We start from the raw sequence: 22038 nt of genomic DNA, 5'->3' as shown, positions 1-22038 counted from the left end.
AACAGTCCGTTTTCCAAATTGAGGCAATGTGAGTGTGTGGCAGCCACAGCAATATGTCATCGTGCTGCCGCTAGCTTGGGGGGAACGGGGCCTACTGCAGCTAAAACTGCACAGCCCCCAGAGGGGGAATGGAGTGGCATGAGCGGGGACCGGGATGGGGTGGTGGATGGGAACAGGAGGGGGGTAGGGAGTGAGTCAATTGTTTTTCTGTCCGTTTGGGAGTTAGAGAAGATAGCGGGCATCCAAATGTTCACCAAGGCCATAGACATTCTTCTGGAGGAAAACAATGGGGGATTTTATCCTTCAAAGGCTGATAAGCCTGCCGTGTTTGTGGTTGAGCAGTGAAAAACACTTTTACAGTCTCACATGAACAAACTAGATCCCAAATTATGAATATTCCCCGGTCTCTGAAATCTTCATCTTCATCTGCAAGGTGCGCATTTGCTCCAAGATGCCATCCAATTTGCATCCGAGTTCAAGGGTTAACATAGTCTGAGAATGCATCGCCTTGCCCAACTCATTAATCATGACGGACAGGTGAGGGGTCGTGGTTCTGGCGACAGCCGTCTTGCCAATTTTCCGGTAGGTCAGGGCAGCACATAAGCATTATAAGTACCAGCCCTCCTACTATGAAAACAAATATAAATAAATCCTCGATGTCCTCCACAGAGAATGGTGCAAAGCTGGCACTATGGGGAGGGATTATGGCACTATGGGGGAGGGAACCAGGTCGGCACTGGCTCTGCTGTGATTGGCTGTCTCTGGAGAGCGAGGCTTGAGTGAAATGTTGTTTTTTCAAGACAAAACCAAACATTATTCACTGGAGAAATGAGTTTAAACTTAATAATAAATCTCTATTATTGATTGAATCCAATAATGTTTTAAAAGTAGTTTATTTTATTGACAAATTTGATTTGTAAATGTTTGGTTGCCCTATATTTTCTTTTATTATTTATAAATAATATTCAGTAAGCCCCTTAAGTTTTTGTATTTGTATTTTCATGTATGCAGCATTTCAGGATTTTCTACAGGACCTGTTTTGTTTGTATTTGATTCATAAATATATATATATTTTTTTTTTAAGGAGACGCTGTTGTCTCCTTCGGGGAGGTGGTGGCGTCATGGTTTCCATGTGATTTAACAGGTTTTAATTTGTCATCTGATGGTTAATAATCACATTATTCGCTTTGATTGATTTGGGTGTACAGAGTCAGTCTGCAGACGAGTATCAGGAGGTGATTTCTTTTACGACTTTCTGTAATCTGATATGAAATAATGCTGAATTTATGTGGAAATGATTGTTGTACAGAAGCTTCAGAGATCTGTCGCTGAGATAGATGATGACTGGAATGAAGTATTAAGCAGAAACGATGTGACAATCACTTAACTCTGTTGTCTCCAACTGACTTCTGCATCAGAGAGAAGCGCTGTCATTCAAATCTCACTCTCCAGAGACGACCAATCACAGCAGAGCCAGTGCGGACCTGGTTCCCTCCCCCATAGTGCCATAATCCCGCCTTCAAAGTGCCATAGTCTCAAGAGAGCGAGCAGCAATTCTCTGCACGCGAGCATAAATCAAGTTTGAGCAGGCAGGGGGAGCGCTGGTCCTCACGCGCAGCACCTTTGCTATTTGCACATGCGCAGTGATAAATTGTGCGCACACAATATCTATGCGTGAACGCATTTTTTTACATGAATGGGGTTTTGTCACTGATCTGACTGGTATGATGCTGTAATGCAGAGGAAACCTTTTTTGCGTCCATCTCTGCAGCAATCCACCAATCAGGCCTGTATAGTAGAGTGGCCAGAAGAAAGCCCCTCCTTACTAAAGGCACATGGCAGCCCACCTGGAGTTTTACAAAAGGCACCTGAAGGACTCTCAGACCAGGAGAAACAAAATTATCTGGTCTGATGAGACAAAGATTGAACTCTTTGGCATCATGTTTGGAGGAAACCAGGCACCATGAAGCATGGTGGTGGCAGCATCATGCTGTGGGGGTGTTTTTCAGTAGCAGGAACTGGGAGACTAGTCAGGATTGAGGGAAAGATGAATGCAGCAATGTACAGAGACATCCTGACCTCAGACTGGGGCGACGGTTCATCTGTCAGTAGGACAATGACCATGAGCACACAGCCAAGATATCAAAGGAGTGGCTTCAGGACAACTCTGTGAATGTCCTTGAGTGGCCCAGCCAGAGCCCAGACCTGAATCTGACTGAACATCTCTGGAGAGATCTGAAAATGTCTGTGCACCGACGCTCCACATCCAACCTGATGGAGCTTGAGAGGTGCTGCAAAGAGGAATGAACCAAACTGCCCAAAGATAGGTGCACCAAGCTTGTGACATTATATTCAAGAAGACTTGAGGCTGGAATTGCTACCAAAGGTGCATCAACAAAGTATTGAGCAAAGGCTGTGAATACTTCTGTACGTGTGATTTCTTAGCTTTTAGTTGTAATAAATTTGGGGGGGGGGGGGGGGGGGAGTGGACTTTTTTCATGTTGACAGTATGGGTTGTTGTGAGTAGAATTTTGAGGGAAAATATGAATTTTCTCTATTTTGGAAACAGACTGTAACATAGCAAAATGTGGAAAAGGTGCAGTACTGTGAATACTTTCTGAGTGCACTATATATATATATATATATATATATATATATATATATATATATATATATATATATATATATATATATATATATATATATATATACATATACGAGGGCTGTCCATAAAGTATAGGTCCTTTTAATTTTTTTCAAAAACTATATGGATTTCATTCATATGTTTTTACGTCAGACATGCTTGAACCCTCGTGCGCATGCGTGAGTTTTTCCACGCCTGTCGGTGACATCATTCGCCTGTGAGCACTCCTTGTGGGAGGAGTCGTCCAGCCCCTCATCGGAATTCCTTTGTCTGAGAAGTTGCTGAGAGACTGGCGCTTTGTTTGATCAAAATTTTTTCTAAACCTGTGAGACACATCGAAGTGGACATGGTTCGAAAAATTAAGCTGGTTTTCAGTGAAAATTTTAACGGCTGATGAGAGATTTTGAGGTGACACTGTCGCTTTAAGGACTTCCCACAGTGCGAGACGTCGCGCTGCGCTCTCAGGCGGCGTCATCAGCCTGTTTCAAGCTGAAAACCTCCACATTTCAGGCTCTATTGATCCAGGACGTCGTGAGAGAACAGAGAAGTTTCAGAAGAAGTCGGTTTTGTTGTGTGGGCCGCTGAAGAGGAGGTACTGCTGGCCCACCACCACCAGAGGGCGCCCTGCCTGGAGTGCGGGCTCCAGGCACCAGAGGGTGCTGCCGCCTTATGGGAGTAGCCTGGGTGACAGCTGTCACCCATCACCAGACACAGCTGTTCCACTCAGCACAGAGGTATATCTGGAGGACGGCGTCTCCACCTCAGTGCCGAGATATCGCCTAAGACTGAGGTAATATTCTCTGCATTTATATTCTGAACAACCAGCTAAACTTGTTAAACCTTTTCAGGACTGTTGACTACTGATAGCTTCATTGCTTGGATAAGTACTCACCTTCCTGCTGTACTTTGACAAGAGGTGGAGGCGGCTTCTCCCCTCTCCGTTACTGGGTGCGGTCGCATCCACACCTGTGTGTTGTTGCTCTCTCCCGCCAGCAGTACCGGATCCGACGAGCGGAGGCAGTGGCCACCTGGGAATTCGGGACTTGGCGGTTCCAGTATTTCCAGGGTTCGGTGGCAGAGGAGATCTGGGTGGTTCCGGTTCGACTGAGACGGACGTCTCCTACCTTCGAGCCTGCCCACACGACACCAGCGGATTCGACCCCAAATTGTGATTGTTGTATTTATTGTGCTCGTTTCACAATAGTAAACCTTGTTATTTACCTTCTCCATTGTCCGTTCATTGCGCCCCCTGTTGTGGGTCCGTGTTCCTACACTTTCACAACAGGTTTCAGCATTTTATCCGGATATTCCACTGTTAAAGGAGATTTTTTTAATGAAAGACATGCGGACGGGTCCGCGCGTCGGCTCGCAGCCGCCGCGACGCTCCGCCACAGGAAAAACACCTCTGCTGGAAGCCTTAAGGACAAGTTGGAACATGTCCTGCTGTTAAACAATTTCTCATATACTCACTCCACTGAAAGTCATCAAAAGCCGCCTGGATTTTACAAAAGGTTATCAACACGGAGGTGAATTTATGTGGAAATGATTGTTGTACAAAAGCTTCAGATATCTGTCGCTGAGATAGATGATGACTGGAGGCAGTTTGAAGCAGAAACGACATGATAATTAGTGAATCACCATTGACGCTCTGAAATAATGCATGCGCAGTGAAGGCAGGGTGGACCAGTTTTTAGGGGGGACCATTTGGTCAGCGACACCAGCATGGAAGTGGCAGATGTGTGATTCAGTCGTCAAACCCGGTAGCCGCATCTGCGACTGAGCAGCCCTAGTCAGGATCTGCACCGCTCACCATCAGTGGGGGGGGGGGGGGGCTGGCAGAAAAGGTGCCCTAAACATAGTCTGCTTCACCTTCACCTGCCTGGATTACCGAATCCACAGGGTCACCAACTCTGCGGTCAACAAACAAAAGCACAAGTGATGAAATTTGGCACATGGAACATATGAAACTTGATGGGCAAGAAAAATTAAGGCCAATCAGAAAGGCAAACAGCTCTCATCTTACGCAAACTCTAGAATCTTGACCTCAACATTGTCACCTTGAGTGAAACAGCAGGAGAAGGCCAGATACGGGTGGAGTAAGCAGACTGCACTTTCTTCTGTAAACGGCTTTCTGAGGAGAAATGATGAATCCACAGCCAAAAAGACCTCTTTCCTTCCAAAACTGACTGAACTCCCGGTGGGTGTCATTGAACAACTGATGACACTCAGTCTCTAACTTACGAGTGAACATCATGCCACTGCCATCAATGCTTATGAGCAACACTTGACACTGACCTCAAAGAGAAGGAAACCTACTCCAAGATGGACACCATTCTATCTGCTATCCCATCATCTGACAAGATCATCCTCCTCTGCGTCTTCATTGCCCAGGTCAGAAAGGAACACCATATCTGGAACAAAACCATTGTGACAAAATTGCAAGTGCAATGGCAATGGCAACCTGCTTCTCAAAAAGTGTGCCAAATATGAGCTTGTCATAACCAACACCATCTTCAGGCAAAAGCAGAAGTTCAAGACCTCCTGGCAACAACCTCACCCAAAGCATTAGCACCCGCTTGACTACATCATCCTCCGAAAGCACAACCAAAAAGATGTCCTGTCCAACAAGACAATGACCGGTGCAGATGATGGACGGATCAGTTTCTGATCTGCTCCAGGATCCAGCTGGACATCCACCTCAACAGGAGGCCTGAACAGTGCAAAACTGTCCAAAGTTTCAACATTGCCAAAGCAGAGTTTCAACAGTGCCCGATGAAAGAACTCCCTACAAAGTACTCCATCCCAGCTCCTAAACACTGAGAGGAGCTTAAGACAGTCATAACAACAGCCTGCCAAGAAACATTCAGATGCCAGAAAAGGAAGGACCACGACTTGTTTGATGAGAGTGACCAGGTCCTCCAATGACTCAACAACAGAAAGCTTTCCTCAACCTCCAGACAGAGCCTGCCTTGCAAGAGAAAAAGTCTTGACTCCAGCAAAGCAAAGCAACTTTACAAAACAAAACTCACAAACTGAAAAATCAGTGGTAAATCAACAAAGCTGCTGAAATCCAAGCGCTTGCAGAGGGAAATGACAGCAGAAGCTTTTTCAATGCCACCCAAGCAGTCTGTGGCCCCTCCAGCCAAGGACAAACACTTCTTCAAAGCAAGAATGGCCTAAGCCTGTTGAAGACCAAATATGACATCAGTGCTTGATCGTACTTATTATATCTTGGTTCGCTTTTAATTCCCATGATTCATGCTCTGTCCTCGTCCTCTTCATGGTAATATTATATTCTGTCCTTACATTCTGTTTTAGCTCTGTTCTCAGTTTGTCCTCATTTCTTTGTGTTCCCTCCACTCCCCGGACCTGCCATTGTGTCTTCATCTCTCACTCATACCTGATTGTGTTGTCACTTCATGCCTCTTCACCAGCTCTTGTGTCCCCGTCTCACACTTTGATTCTGTCTGCTTTGTGTTTCCATTCACTCACGCTCTTTGCACTTACTCATGCATCTTTGTATCCTACATCACTCCACTTTGTGCACTCCCTTCCTCCCTATCTTTCCCAATGTATAATCTTTGTCCACCTGCCACGCCCCCTTTCTAGATTGTTCCTTACTTGCACCTTGTTAATGCCTGTCTTATTTAAACACCTCCCAGCCATCACTCCCCTGCCAGTTTGTTGTCTTTGCACATATTCCAGCTTTCTGTATTCTGTCCTGATTTTTGCCTTGCCGTGTACCGTGTTTTTTGGTCTGTTCTCCTCGACCATGCCTCTTGCTTCCTCTCCAATGACTTTGTTTGCTTGTGCTACTGAACCCTGCTCGTCCATGACTGCGTATACCTCTCCTCTGCTAACTGATCACATGTGTACCGTACCAGAGCCTGGAATAAAGACCATGATTTGTCTCATAGCCTAGTCTGGGAGTCTGCCTTGCAGCCACCTGCCCTGACACTTTGAAGACCTCTTTAACACCAACTCAACTGTTCAGGAGGAGGACAAAGCACCTGGGGAAGATAACATTCCCATTGAGGTCTTTAAAGAAGGAGGTCCCATTCTCCAACACCAACTGCACCAACTCATCATCAAAATCTGGACTCAAGAAGAAATACCAGCAGACCTGAAAGACGGTTTGATTGTCACCATCTACAAGCAGAAAGGACATACATCTGACTGTGGAAACCATAGTGAAATCTCCTTACTGTCTATTACAGGAAAGGTTCTTGTATGGATTGCCAACAACTGAGACCACTAGCAGAAAACAGAGTGGCTTTCAACCATCAACAGGGACAACACACATCACTGTCCATGAATTGCAAAAAAATGTATTGAGAAGAACACCAACCATTGTACCTTGTCTTCATTAACTTGACAAAGGCGTTCAACAGCATGTCCCAACCTCCATTCCAGCATGCCTCCACTCCTATGGAAAAATATGTCAGTAGATGTAAGAAGGTCAAGTTCAGTTGGGGAGGATCAGCTGGTCCTAACCGCTTTATATTATTTGATGGTGTATATTACAACCCCAAACTGATTTTAAAGTTCACTAAAAAAAAAGTAATACTTTCAAATAGCTAACAAACCAGGTCCAGTTTTGTTCAATTTACAAAAATAAAACATATGATTCTGTGACATACACCATTAATCAACTTTAATTGTACTGTTTATAAATCTGTTGAATTGAAAAAACAAATAATGGTAATTCACCATAATTAAATGTTTTTTTAATTGTTACACTTTTGTAACATTGCTTAACTTATTTTAGTACAACATATAGCCTACCATAAATGTAAAAACAACTTCAACATGCTCTCCTTAATACTAGGACTAGTAGACCCTAGGACTAGTGGGAAGTTCCCAGTTCAGTCAACCGATTTAAATCCAATCTTAAAACCCATCGTGGCTCATAACAGGTGGACACAAATGTGAGTTCTCACCAGGGATGGAGTAAGTAAAAGGTTTAATCGTCAAAGCAAGCAGGGAGTCGGTACACAGGTGATCCAGCAGTGAGGCAATGGTAACAGACAGGCGAAAGGCTGAGGCGTGGTTCAACAGACAGGCACAGGTAAAAATACACAGCGAGGAGGCAATCAGAGACAAAGGCAAACTCAAGGTCAAGGACAAAGCAAGGTCAAAAATCCGGCAGGCAAAAAACAAGGCAAAGGAGTACTTGGAACTATGGCTGGAGAGTGACATGAAATCAACAATCTGGCAGTGAGTAGTGAGACTGTGAGGGCTTAAATAACTGGTGGTGTAATTAGAGGAGAAATGAGGAGCAGGTGTGCAGAAGGTGCTGGAAGAGGGCGTGACCAGGCAAGACAAAGGTAAGTGCAAGAGAGTGCAGTGAGGCAAAAGCAAAGTGAACTGGGGCAAGATAACTAAGTGGCTGGAAAACCAACTGTGCAAAGCAAGTAAAGTAAGTGGCATAAAACTAACAGTGTATAACGTGACGTGTTCCAGACAAGCAATAATGTGTGAGCAAAACAAAAGGGGAAACAAAATTAGGAAATAACGTGACTAATCCAAATAGCGGGAAACATGAAGATCTATGATTATTATCGAAACTAGAACAGGGACTGATACAGATTACAAACTGAGCAGAAAATAACTGACATGAAACAAAACCAGTAACCACAAAATAGATGATAAACAGACAATAAACAAACCCAGTGATTACAGAATAATGCAATAAATAAAAGATAACTGATAAACTGAAAATGCAATACATAACAAATGGAACATGATATGAAAAGAAACACTGAAGGTGAATAAGAACCAAAACATGTGACTAAAGCATAATACAAGAAATGTGTTAAGTAGAACTAAACTTAGAGGACCAGGAGTGAACAAACAGTAACCAACTACAGAATTAAAGAAAACCAAAGAAAGAATCTGTGACAAAAGTGTAACATAAAGAAAAGCAATGAATAACTGAATAACTGCAAACTAAATAATAAGATAACGAATGAAACCAGTGACTAAATAGTAAACAAAGCAAAGCAATAAACAGAATCAAACAGACTAACATGGTAAAGTATAAACTAATGAAAGGTAAAACCAGAGAATCAGAGAGGAAATAAGGCAATGAATGAAGACCTAGCCCCTGAGTCAGGACTGGGCATGACATCTTCTTCTGCTGTTTAAATTTAATGTCGATTTTAAAATTGTTTTAAATAACATTTTAAGTTTCCCAGTGAGCATTTTTATATTGAAAAGACACTCAAAAATGGTTCAACAGTGCAAGATTTTCAACATCAATTTGTAAACATTTAATCAACATTCGGGTTTAGACCACTTTTAACCGTGATTTTCAATAATGGTATTTTTCAACCTGTACAATGAGTAAATTATAATTTTGAAGCCTAGCTAGCAAGGCACCTCCACATTTATTATTTAAAAGCTAGCAATGAAATGTTAATTCAACATTTATAGACGTTGAATATGAAAATGAATTAGGAGAAATTTCACCACAATAATCTGTATCACCTCTGTTTAAAGCTTCAACTGAAGGAATCACCCATTTCATGAAAGAAATTTGCAGTTTGTGACATGTTGATAATGTAGCTGCATTCTCTCTGGTTTAAAAGAGGGTGAAAAGACCTTCAGATGATATCACCCAGTTTTCAACCAAAAATCAATGTTGAAATTATGTCTTGTGCTCACTGGGTTATATTATATGCAGAGGGACAAATAAGTATTTGATCCACTGTCGATTTTGCAAGTTTTCCCACCTACAAAGAATGTAGAAGTCTGTAATTTTTATTGTAGGTACACTTCAACTGTGAGAGACAGAATCTAAAAAAAAGAAAAATCCCGGAAATCACATTGTATGATTTTAAATAATTAATTTTATTGCATGAAATAAGTATTTGATCACCTACCAACCAGAAATAATTCTGTCTCTCACAGAGCTGTTAATTTTTCTTTAAGAAGCCCTCTTATTCTGCACTGTTTACCTGTATTAATTGCACCTGTTTGAACATGTTATCTGTGTAAAAGACACCTGTTCACACACTCAATCAATCACACTCCAACCTGTCCACCATAGCCAAGATCAAAGAGCTGTGTAAGGACACCAGGGACAAAACTGAAGACCTGCACAAGGCTGGGATGGACTACAGGACAACAGGCAAACAGCTTGGTAGAAGACAACAACTGTTGGCACAATTATTAGAAGATGGAAGAAACGCAAGATGACTGTCAGTCTTCCTCGGTCTGGAGCTCCATGTAAGCTCTCACCTCATGGGGTAAGGATGATTCTGAGAAAGCTCATAACTACACAGGAGGACCTGGTCAATGACCTGAAGACAGCTGGGACCACAGTCACAAAGATTACATTAGTAACACATGATGCTGTCATGGTTTAAAATCCTGCAGGGCAGCAAGGTCCCCTTGCTCAAGCCAGCACATATCCAGGCCCGTTTGAAGTTCACCAGTGACCATCTGAATGATCCAGAGGAGGCATGGGAGAAGGTCATGTGGTCAGAAGAGACCAAAATAGAGCTTTTTGGTATCAACTCCACTCGCCGTGTTTGGAGGATGACAACAACCCCAAGAAAACCATCCCAGCCATGAAGCATGGGGGTGGAAACATAATTTTTGGGGGTGCTTTTCTGAAAAGGGGACAGGACGACTGCACCGTATTGAAGGGAGGATGGATGGAGTCATGAGATTTTGGCAAACAACTTCCTTCCCTCAGTAAGAACACTGAAGATGGGTCATGGCTGGGTCTTCAGCATGAGAATGACCCCAAACACGCAGCCAGGGCAACTAAGAAGGTGCTCCGTAAGAAGCATTTCAAGGTCCTGGAGTGGTCTGGCCAGTTTCCAGACCTGAACTCAATAGAAAATCTTTGGAGGGAGCTGAAACTGTAAACCTGAAAGATTTGGAGAAGATCTGTATGGAGGAGTGGACCAAAATCCCTGAGGTCTGTTTTTCTATTGTATTAAATACTTATTTCATCCAATAAAATGCAAATTAATTATTTAAAAAAAATCATACAATGTAATTTTCTGATTTTTTTTCTTTTTTTAGATTCTGTCTCTCACAGTTGAAGGGTACCTATGATATAAATTAGACCTCTACATTCTTGGTAGGAGGGAAAACTTGCAAAATCAACAGTGGATCAAATACTTATTTGCCCCACTGTATATCAGTGTGAATGTTTTTGTTATTGATTTTTACTGTACTGTTTGAACATGGCTTAGTGGTTAGCATGGTTGCCTCACAGCTAGGAAGTCCTGTAATCGCTTCCTGCCTGGTCCTTTCTGTGGCAGTTTGCATGTTCTCCCCGTGTTTGTGTGGGTTCCCTCCAGCTGCTCCGGCTTCCCCCCACTGCCAAAGACATGCAGGTTAGGTGGCTTGGAAACTTTAAATTGACCATAGGTTTTGCAAATGTGACAGAGTTTCTCTGTTTATATGTGACCCTGTGATGGACTGATGTCCTGTCCAGGGTTTACTCTGCCTCTCTCCCTAAGACTGCTGGGATAGGCTGCAGCCCCCCTAAGATCCTTGATTGGAGTTAAGTGGGTATTATCAGGGGCTGTAGAGGCATGACAGTGACACTCCCCAAAATCAACAGAGATAAAAACAAATACCTAAACAAAGATGAGAAATACCAAAAGCCTAAGAAATAAAGATAAAGAAAACCCAACATGAAAGGAACAAAGAATCAAACCAGGAGCCAAATGTAAGAACTGAAAAGAGATCAACAAAAAAAATGGAATGCTAAGACTAAACTAGGACAAAACTCACAATGTGGCAAAAGAATAACACACAGAAAAGAGATAATCAGAACAAAACTAAGACAAGACTTGGGGGGCGCTAGTGCACAGGTGTGGCATGTAGATGTGTTTAACTTGTGCTCTCCACCCCAGCCTTGATAAAATTGCTTAACACCACGCTAAATTTGCCCAGAAGCTGATATTCTTTGCCCACACGTTTTGATGCTTTGAAACAACAATGCAACATCGGTTAAAATGTAACTGGATATCTCAGATTTATCAGTCACCTTTAACATCACACGCTCATGGAGTGGCAATATTATTTAGAAAAAAATATCCAATTTCAAGCAACCACTGTAATCAATGACCCCCTCGGAAGGTATGTAATGGTCACTGGTACTATAAACCTGTTCAAATGAACCCTTCTCAAAATATATGGTCCAAATATGGATGAGCCTAATTTTTTAGAAAAGTTTTTGACCTGCTGCCTGATGACAATGACTCAAACATAATTATTGCTTGGGACTTAAAGTGCTATTTAGACCCCTTTCTAGATAGGTTATCCACACAACCAGCTCCAGAAATTATATCTGTAAGGCTTTTACGAGGCTTTTACTTTTTACTCGTAAATAATCTAATGAAAACAAGGAATCTAGTAGATATTTTAGCAGTGAGTACTCATTTTATTCAAATGTTCACAGATCTTACAGTAGGATCAACTACTTTTTGACTAGCTCTAATCTTATTTCTCAAATCACCAATTTTAAATATCATAACATTTTAATTTCTGATCATAGTCCCCTAGCAGTATCATTGAATCTTTCCCTCCCAAGGGGGGCATATTCTTGGTGTTTCAATCCAAACCTACTTTGTGATGATAATTTTGTCATCAACACATAACCTCTAAGTTGAAGGACTTTATAGAATTAAGTGATAATGGTGAAGTGTCAGATTCTACTCTATGGGAGACATTAAAAGTTATAATACAGGGTGATATAATCTCCTACACTTCAACTCTTAAAAAAAAGAGAGAGACAAGCAATTAGTTGAAATTAACAGTATTGTTCCTGTTTTGGAAAGAACATATCAAAATTCTAAATCACCTGATGACTACAAAGAGATACTTAAACTTAAATATGAATATGGGATTATTATTATTATTACTATGGGAACATGGATTATGAGTGGTCAAGTAAAACAATGTACTTTTAAAATTAAAGCAGAAACATTTTGACCTTGGAGATAAGCCTGGTAAATTACTAGCACAGCAACTTAAGAGTGCACAGGCCTCCAGAGCCATTCACAGCATTAAATCAAAAACGGGTATAAATTTAATCAATCCCACTGACATAAACCGTCGAGTTGCTGACTTTTATTGTGATCTTTACTCATCTAAACATGTTGTTTCCCAATCTTGATGATTTCTTTAACTCCCTTTTGTTGCCTAAGTTGAGTGAGGATGCCAAGAAATACCTTGATTCTGACCTTACTCTGCAAGAGGTCATCAATGCTATAAAGTCATTTCCGTCAGTCAAAGCAGCTGGCCCTGATGGCTTCAGTTCAGAATTTTCAATCAATCAATCAATCAATTTTTTTATATAGCGCCAAATCACAACAAACAGTTGCCCCAAGGCGCTTTATATTGTAAGGCAAGGCCATACAATAATTACGGAAAAACCCCAACGGTCAAAACGACCCCCTGTGAGCAAGCACTTGGCTACAGTGGGAAGGAAAAACTCCCTTTTAACAGGAAGAAACCTCCAGCAGAACCAGGCTCAGGGAGGGGCAGTCTTCTGCTGGGACTGGTTGGGGCTGAGGGAGAGAACCAGGAAAAAGACATGCTGTGGAGGGGAGCAGAGATCGATCACTAATGATTAAATGCAGAGTGGTGCATACAGAGCAAAAAGAGAAAGAAACAGTGCATCATGGGAACCCCCCAGCAGTCTACGTCTATAGCAGCATAACTAAGGGATGGTTCAGGGTCACCTGATCCAGCCCTAACTATAAGCTTTAGCAAAAAGGAAAGTTTTAAGCCTAATCTTAAAAGTAGAGAGGGTGTCTGTCTCCCTGATCTGAATTGGGAGCTGGTTCCACAGGAGAGGAGCCTGAAAGCTGAAGGCTCTGCCTCCCATTCTACTCTTACAAACCCTAGGAACTACAAGTAAGCCTGCAGTCTGAGAGCGAAGTGCTCTATTGGGGTGATATGGTACTACGAGGTCCCTAAGATAAGATGGGACCTGATTATTCAAAACCTTATAAGTAAGAAGAAGAATTTTAAATTCTATTCTAGAATTAACAGGAAGCCAATCTTTTATAAGAGATTTTGTGATATCCTTGCACCACTTTTATTCAGGATGATATGTAACTCTAAACATAATGAAGAATTTCCAAAAACTCTGTATGAAGTCAACATATATCTTATTTTAAAAAAAGGGCAGAGATGAAACTGATCCTGCAAGTTTCAGGCCAACTGCATTACAAAATTTTGATTCCAAGATAATAAGCAAAATTTTGGCAATCAGACTGAATAAGCATCTGACATCAATCATACATCCAGACCAGACGGGGTTCATTCCAGGCAGATTCTCTTTTTCTAATGTCAGACGGTTACTCAGCACTATTTATTGTGATTATAGTAACATTCCAGGAGTTTCTATTCTATCCCTTGATGCACATAATGCTTTTGACCAGATCGAGTGCCCCTACATGTTTGATTCATTGCGCAGGTTTGGTCAAACCTTCATATCTTGGGTGAAGCTGATCTACGCAAAAACCGTTGTGTTCTGTTCTGATCGGTTTCTCATGCAGCTCTCAGTACAGCGGGGCTCTCCGTTATCACCAGCGCTCTTTGCGATTGCATTGGAGCCTCTTGCTGAAACAATAAGAACACATCCACTTGTAAATGGGCTTCAGGTTGGAGATACAGAAATGCGTATTAGTTTATATGCTGATGATGTAATATTGTATTTGCGTAATTCTGAAGAATCTGTTCTGATTCTAGTCAACTTAATTACATCCTTTGGTAAAATATCAGGATACACAATTAACTGGCCCAAAAGTGAGTTTATGCCTCTGTCCAGTGTCTACTCATCAAGCTTTTTGTAAGATGTTCAATTCAAAATAATTGATAACCATTTTACTTACATGGGTTTGTCTATTCCTAAAGATCCAAAGTTGATATTCAAATTGAATTTTACATCATTTATATCAGGATTAAAACAGAATATTGAATTTTGGAAAATTTTACCTTTATCAATGATTGGACGCATAAACTCAATAAAAATTATTTCTCTTCCCAGGTTTTTATACCTATGTCAAAATCTTCCAATTTATCTAACTACTGCCTTTTTTTAAGGATTTGGACTCAATTATTTCATCTTACATTTGGAATAATAAGAATGCAAGAATCTCAAAAATGCATTTACAGAAGTCTAAGGCAGAGGGAGGGCTGGGCCTCCTGGTATTTAAACATTATTAATGGGCTGACAATGTTAGGGCATTGATATTTCGGCAGCAGGGCGTACAGGACACTCAGACTCCTACAACACCATTGTGGGTCAAAATGGAGGCCATCTGTGTGAATAATTCCTCTTTGCCAACTATGCTATTTTCCAAGTTTGAAAACTCTGAGTCTCGTAAGCATTTTTGTTTTCTTTTAAGGCAGTCAGAATTTTCAACCAGATTAGGAGCTTTCTGGAATTACCAAATACTTACCAATAATTACCAAGTGCCTATATGTTTTAATCATTGTTTTATGCCTGCTTGGCATGACAAATCTTTTCATGACTGGAGAGAGAAGGGTTTGATGTCAGTTAAAGACCTATATATTGATAGTAAATTTGCATCATTCAACCAACTGAAAGAAAAGCATAACCTACCTAACTCACACTTCTTCCAGTATTTGCAGGTCAGGCACTACATCTAAACAAAAATAGGTCCACCCATCCATTTTCTTCCGCTTTATCTAGAGTTGGGTCGTGGGGGCAGCAGTTCAAGCAAAGCCGCCCAGACCTCCCGATCCACACACACCTCCCCCAGCTCCTCCGGGGGAACCCCAAGGCGTTCCCAAGCCAGCTGAGAGACGTAGTCCCTCCAGCGTGTCCTGGGTCTTCCCCGGGGCCTCCTCCCGATGGGACATGCCATGAACACCTCTCCAGCGAGGCGTCCAGGGGGCATCCGGAAAAGATGCCCGAGCCACCTCAACTGGCTCCTTTCGACGTGGAGGAGCAGTGGCTCGACTCCGAGCTCCTCCCGAGTGACCAAGCTCCTCACCCTATCTCTAAGGGAGTGCCCAGCCACCCTGCAGAGGAAACTCATCTTGGCCGCCTGTACTCGCGATCTCGTTCTTTCGGTCATGGTCTCATGACCATAGATGAGGATCGGAATGTAGATCGATCGGTAAATCGAGAGCTTTGCCCCCTTACTCAGCTCTCTCTTCACCACGACGGTCCGATACAGCGACCGCATCACTGCAGATGCTGCACCAATCCGTCTGTCGATCTCACACTCCATCTGTCCCTCACTTGTGAACAAGACCCCGAGATACTTAAACTCCTCCACTTCAGACAAGGACACTCCACCGACCTGAAGAGGGCAAAGCACCTTTTTCCGGTCGAGAACCATGGCCTCGGATTTGGAGGTGCTGATTTTCATCCCGGACGGTTCACACTCGGCTGCAAACTGCCCCAGTGCATGCTGAAGGTCCTGATTTGACAAAGCCAACAGAACCACATCGTCCGCAAACAGCAGAGTCGAGATTCTGCGGTTCCCAAACCAGACCCCCTCTACACCCTGGCTGCACCTAGAAATTCTGTCCATAAAGATAATGAACAGAACCGGTGACAAAGGGCAGCCCTGGCGGAGGCCAACGTGCACTGGAAACAGGTTTTACTTACTACTGGCAATGCGAACCAAGCTCCTGCTGTGGTCGTACAGGGACCGGATAGCCCTTAGCAAAGGACCCCGTACTCCCGGAGCACCCCCCACAGGGTGCCGCAAGGGACATGGTCAAACACCTTCTCCAGATCCACAAAGCACATGTGGACTGGTTGGGCGAACTCCCATGAACCCTCGAGTACCCGATGGAGCGTGTAGAGCTGGTCCAGTGTGCCGCGACCAGGATGAAAACCACACTGCTCCTCCTGAATACGAGGTTCGACTATCGGTCTAATTCTCCTATCCAGTACTATGGAATAGACCTTACCGGGGAGGCTGAGGAATGTGATCCCCTGTAGTTGGAACACACCCTCCGGTCCTCCTTCTTAAACAGAGGGACCACCACCCCAGTCTGCCAATCCAGAGGCACTGTCCCCAAACACCACGCAATGTTGCAGAGGCGTGTCAGCCAAGACAGTCCCACAACATCCAGAGATTTAAGGTACTCAGGACGGAATTCATCCACCCCAGGAGCCTTGCCACTGAGGAGCTTTCTGACCACCTCGGTGACTTCGGCCTGGGTAATGGATGAGTCTGCCTCTGAGTCCCCAGTCTCTGCTTCCTCTTCAGAAGACGTGATGATGGGATTGAGGAGATCCTCGAAGTATTCCTTCCACCGCCCGACAACATCTCCAGTCAGGGTCAACAGCTCCCCATCCGCACCGTAGACAGTGCTGGTGGAGAGCTGCTTCCGCCTCCTGAGGCGTCGGACGGTTTGCCAGAATTTCTTCAAGGCCGACCGAAAAATAGGAAATTTTATAAATCTTCCGATGGAGAATAATATTTTCAACATTTTTAATAGACCTTCTGACTCCAAACACCTAATTACAAAAATTGTACAACTGCTTGATGACTGTATTGTTGCACACACTGCGAAAACTAGGGATACTTGGAGAGACGAACTGGGTATAGAACTGTCTGAGTCCATGTGGAGTGCATGTCTGTCCAACTTTCATTATTGTTCTGTGAACAGTAGACATCAATTAATTCAGTTCAAAATTGTTCATCGCTTACACTATTCAAAAGTCAGACTGCACAGAATCTATCCCTCAGTTTCCCCAGTGTGTGACAGATGCAAGGTGTCAGAGGGTACATTGTCTCACGCTTTTTGGTCCTGCTCTTCACTCACAGCCTTTTGGTCAAAAATATTTGATTGGTTTTCCAAAGCATACAAAAAAAACCCTTCAACCTGTACCTGGACTGGTCATCTTTGGCAACACACAGACTCTGAGACTTCTACCTGCTATTATGTGGCAACCATTGGACTGATTGTTGCCAAAAGACTGATATGGAAGGAATGGAAGTCCCCTACTTCTCTTCATTTCAGTTATGGGTTACTGAAATGATGTCCATAATACAAATGGAAAACTCTGTACCTGGTCAATGGACATGTTTTCCAGAACCTGGGGTCCATTCCTAACTCATTTTGAGGGTGTAAAATTGGATTGACTGTTCACTCCTGCAATAGTGACTTTTTTCTGCTGCTCTTTTACGTTGTTTTATTTTGTAAAAACCTGGTAGTTTGTGCATCTGAGCCTTGTTTGTTGGTGTTGTTTAAAATTTGAAAATACTAAAATAAAACATTGAAAAAAAAAAACTAATACAAGACTTAAGTGACTAAACTACAACCCCATTTCCAATGAAGTTGGGACGTTGTGTAAAATGTAAATAAAAAGAGAATACAATGATTTTCAAATACTCTTCAACCTATATTCAATTGAATACACCACAAAGACAAGAATTTAATGTTCAAACTGATAAACTTTATTGTTTCTGTGCAAATATTTGCTCATTTTGAAATGGATGCCTGCAACACATTTCAAAAAAGCTGGGACAGTGGTATGTTTACCACTGTGTTACATCACCTTTACTTCTAACAACACTCAATAAGCGTTTGAGAACTGAGGAGGTGGAATTTGTAGGTGGAATTCTTTCCCATTCTTGCTTGATGTACGACTTCAGTTGTTCAACAGTCTAGGGTCTCCGTTGTTGTATTTTGCACTTCATAATGCGCCACAGATTTTCAATGGGCAACAGGTCTGGACTGCAGGCAGGCCAGTCTAGTACCCGCACTCTTTTACTATGAAGCCATGTGGTTGTAACACGTGCAGAATGTGGCTTGGCATTGTCTTGCTGAAATAAGCAGGGACGTCCCTGAAAAAGACGTTGCTTGGATGGCAACATGTGTTGCTCCAAAACCTGGATGTACCTTTCAGCATTGATGGTGCCATCACAGATGTGTAAGTTGTCCATGCCATGGGCACTAACACACCCTCATACCATCACAGATGCTGGCTTTTGAACTTTGCGCTGGTAACAATCTGGATGGTCTTTTTCCTCTTTTGTCTGGAGGACATGACGTCCATGATTTCCAAAAGCAATTTGAAATGTGGACTCATCAGACCACAGCACACTTAGTGTCTGTCCGTTTCAAATGAGCTCAGGCCCAGAGAAGGCGGCGGTGTTTCTGGATGTTGTTGATGTATGGCTTTCGCTTTGCATGGTAGAGTTTTAACTTGCACTTGTAGATGTAGTGACGAACTGTGTTAACTGACAATGGTTTCCTGAGCCCATGAGGTAAGATCCTTTACACAATGATGTTGGTTTTTAATGCAGTGCCGCCTGAGGGATCGAAGGTCACGGGCATTCAATGTTGGTTTTCGGCCTTGCCGCTTACATGTAGAAAGTTTTCCAGATTCCCTGAATCTTCTGATTATGTTATGGACTGTAGATGAAGGAATCCCTAAATTCCTTGCAACTGAACGTTGAGAAATATTTTTCTTAAACTGTTGGACTATTTTTTTCACATACTTGTTCACAAAGTGGTAATCCTTGTCCCATCTTTGCTTGTGAACGGCTGAGACTTTTGGGGATGCTCCTTTTATACCCAATCATGACACTCACAGTTAGTGTCCTCAGTTCCCAAACACTTATTGAGTGTTGTTAGAAGGAAAGGTGATGTAACACAGTGGTAAACATACCACTGTCCCAGCTTTTTTGAAACGTGTTGCAGGCATCCATTTCAAAATGAGCAAATATTTGCACAAAAACAATAAAGTTTATCAGTTGGAACATTAAATATCTTGTCTTTGTGGTGTATTCAATTGAATATAGGTTGAAGAGGATTTGCAAATCATTGTATTCTGTTTTTATGTACATTTCACACAACGTACCAACGTCACTGGAATTGGGCTTGTATAAGAAAAGCTAAACAAAGGTTGAGGCCAGACAATAGGACACGGACAGGGGACACAGCCACGAAAAAGAGCCAAAACATGACAAGAGCCCAGGAAAGGGCAGAACCATGACAGGTATAGTAACTGGATGGATGGATTATTCTTACTAATTTGAGTGAAATTTCAATAACCATTTTTCTCAATTGGAAATGTTTGGGTCTTCCAGTTTCTGAATTCAGTTATGGACACTGGTGATTCTCCAAACACCAAGCATACACCAACAAAGGTGTAAGCTTTGACGGACCCAAATGAGGAATACCAAGAAGAAGAAAAAGTTAGTGTTCTTTGACCACTTGAGGTTGGCTCAAAAAGCCAGCGAGTTCCCACTGAAGCCCATGTTAAAATTTCTAACTTCAGTGCAGAAATAAACATGTTAGCTTGGTATAAAATGGTTTTGGTCTCTATAGGTAGTTTCTCCCTCCATGACAATTGAACAGGGTGATTTTTTTCAAACTCCTTATTAATGATGTGTTATGCCATACATTTATGCATAACTAGAGGCCACTGGTTGCGGCTGTTAGCTGCCATGGAGGGCTGCGTCTGTCATTTTGAGCATTTCATTACAAGTATCTGTAATAATATGTTGTGTGGTGAAATGTCCTAATGGATCATCTAAGACAGTGGTGTCTAAAGTATTTTAGAAAGGGCCGAGAGGGTGCAGGTTTTCTTTGCAGCCACTGACTCCAGGAGGTAATTTCACTGATGAACTCATCCCATCTGCTCAAAATTATTTTAAATGTTAAATAAGTGATATTAAAGAGAGCTGGTCCTCACAGGCTTGACTTGGCTCACATGAAACGTGCAGTGGATGCACATGGCCCTGGGGAGCTGGAGATGTACAGCCACAGGATGGACAACCTTGGAAATGGGAAATGGTCCAACAAATCTGGGAGTGAGTTTCCTCGATTCTATGTGCAGCAGCAAATGCTTAGTGGACAACCACATCTTTTGACCAGGGCAGCAGGCAGGAGCAAGAGTCCTCTTACGATCTGCAGCAGACTTGTAGATGGCCACTGATTTGATGAGGGTCTGGTGGGCTCGCTTCCAGGTCCTTCTGCATCTTTCCACCAGGGCAAAGGCGGATGGGACCAGGGAGTCAGAATCTGCAGAAGGGAAGAAAGTAGGTTGAAAACCATGGACAAGATGGAATGGTGAGAACCCAGTGGACAAGGAAAGTAAGGTGTTCTGTGCTCATTCTACCCAGAGTAACTGTTCTGACCAGGTGGCTGGATGGCGAGCTGACGTAATGCGCAGTCTCTTTTCAAGTTCCTGATTAATACATTCTGACTAACTGTTGGACTGGGGGTGATGGCTTGAGGACAGGCTAAGAAATACTCCCAAAAGACGACAACACCCGGCCCAGAATCGTGACACAAACTGTGGACCATGGTCAGATACAATGTCCTGTGGAAAACCGTAATATCTAAAAACATGATTAGAAAGTGCCTCGGTCATCTCCTTGGCCAAGGGTAACTTAGGCATGGGAATAAAGTGAGCCATCTTCGAAAGACAGCCTACAACAGGTCAAATTACTGTGTTGCCATGCAACACTGGAAGTCCAGTAACAAAGTCCACAGAGATATGTGACCAAGGCCTATGAGGCACAGGGAGAGGAGCTAACAATCCAGATGGCCTGTGGGTACTAGACTTACACATGGCAGATGTTTGACAAGCATTCACATAATTGCAGACATCATCCCTCATACCTGGCCACCAAAACCATTGCTGCACCACTGCTAAAGTTTAGTTTATACCAGGGTGACATGATAATGTGCTGGAGTGTGCCCACTCGATCACCTCCCCCCCCCCCCAATGAATCCACAACAAACAATTGGATAATCACCGGGGGGCACAAGAGTCCCAGTAGCCGTTTTAACCTTGGTTTCAATGTCAAGTGTTATGTTTCGGATGCGGTCGGAGCACCGACCCAGTGTTTGAAAGGACCCAGCATAAAATAAGCAGAGCACGGTTCAAAAGGTAACAGAATTTAATAAACATAACAGTGGGTGAAGTGCTAAACAACTAAAAAGTCCGCGGTCTGGTGAGGTGGAAACACGGCGCGCTCTCAACAGCGCAAACGGTCCGGAGCCACAGCAGTTCGGACCCAGGGACCCCGCCGACACCCCCCAGGTGGCCGCGACAAACCAAGTCTGTGAAGAAAGAAAACATGGAGGTGAGTCCAACTCCACACAGAGAGACACAACTCAAAGGTGCACGCAATCAGCAAACACTTCCTGGCTTAAATCTATACATCAGCTTCTCACCCTGCAGGCACGGAACAACTCAGTTCAAATCTCCACTGCAGCAGAAGCTGATTAGACAATTAGCATAACGTGACAGCTCGATACAACAAGGTGTGAGGGACACCAAATCCACTGTCATTACTTCATAAAAGTCACCAAAACCAAATTACCTCAGGAAGTGTGCTGAAGAGCGTGAGACCTCACCCAATCCTCCTTCACAGACTGTGGCGTCAAACCTGGAGCGGTCTCTGCAT

The 22038-nt window shown here is 43.0% G+C and overlaps 1 long non-coding RNA gene across 1 annotated transcript; it reads right to left on the bottom strand.

The window, feature by feature from the left end:
* Nucleotides 1-1267: 1267 nt before the first annotated feature.
* On the bottom strand, nt 1268-16979 carry LOC117523491. The gene is made up of 3 exons (XR_004564516.1): nt 16969-16979; nt 9995-10000; nt 1268-1382 (listed from the first exon to the last, which is right to left on the bottom strand). It is a non-coding gene; the product is annotated as an uncharacterized LOC117523491 (long non-coding RNA).
* Between the last annotated feature and the right edge of the window lie 5059 nt (nt 16980-22038).

Source organism: Thalassophryne amazonica, chromosome 13 (assembly GCF_902500255.1).
Source record: "Thalassophryne amazonica chromosome 13, fThaAma1.1, whole genome shotgun sequence".
NCBI classification, from domain to species: Eukaryota; Metazoa; Chordata; class Actinopteri; order Batrachoidiformes; family Batrachoididae; genus Thalassophryne; species Thalassophryne amazonica.
The sequence above is the reverse complement of the archived record's forward strand: the minus strand, read 5'-3'. Positions and strand labels throughout refer to the sequence as shown.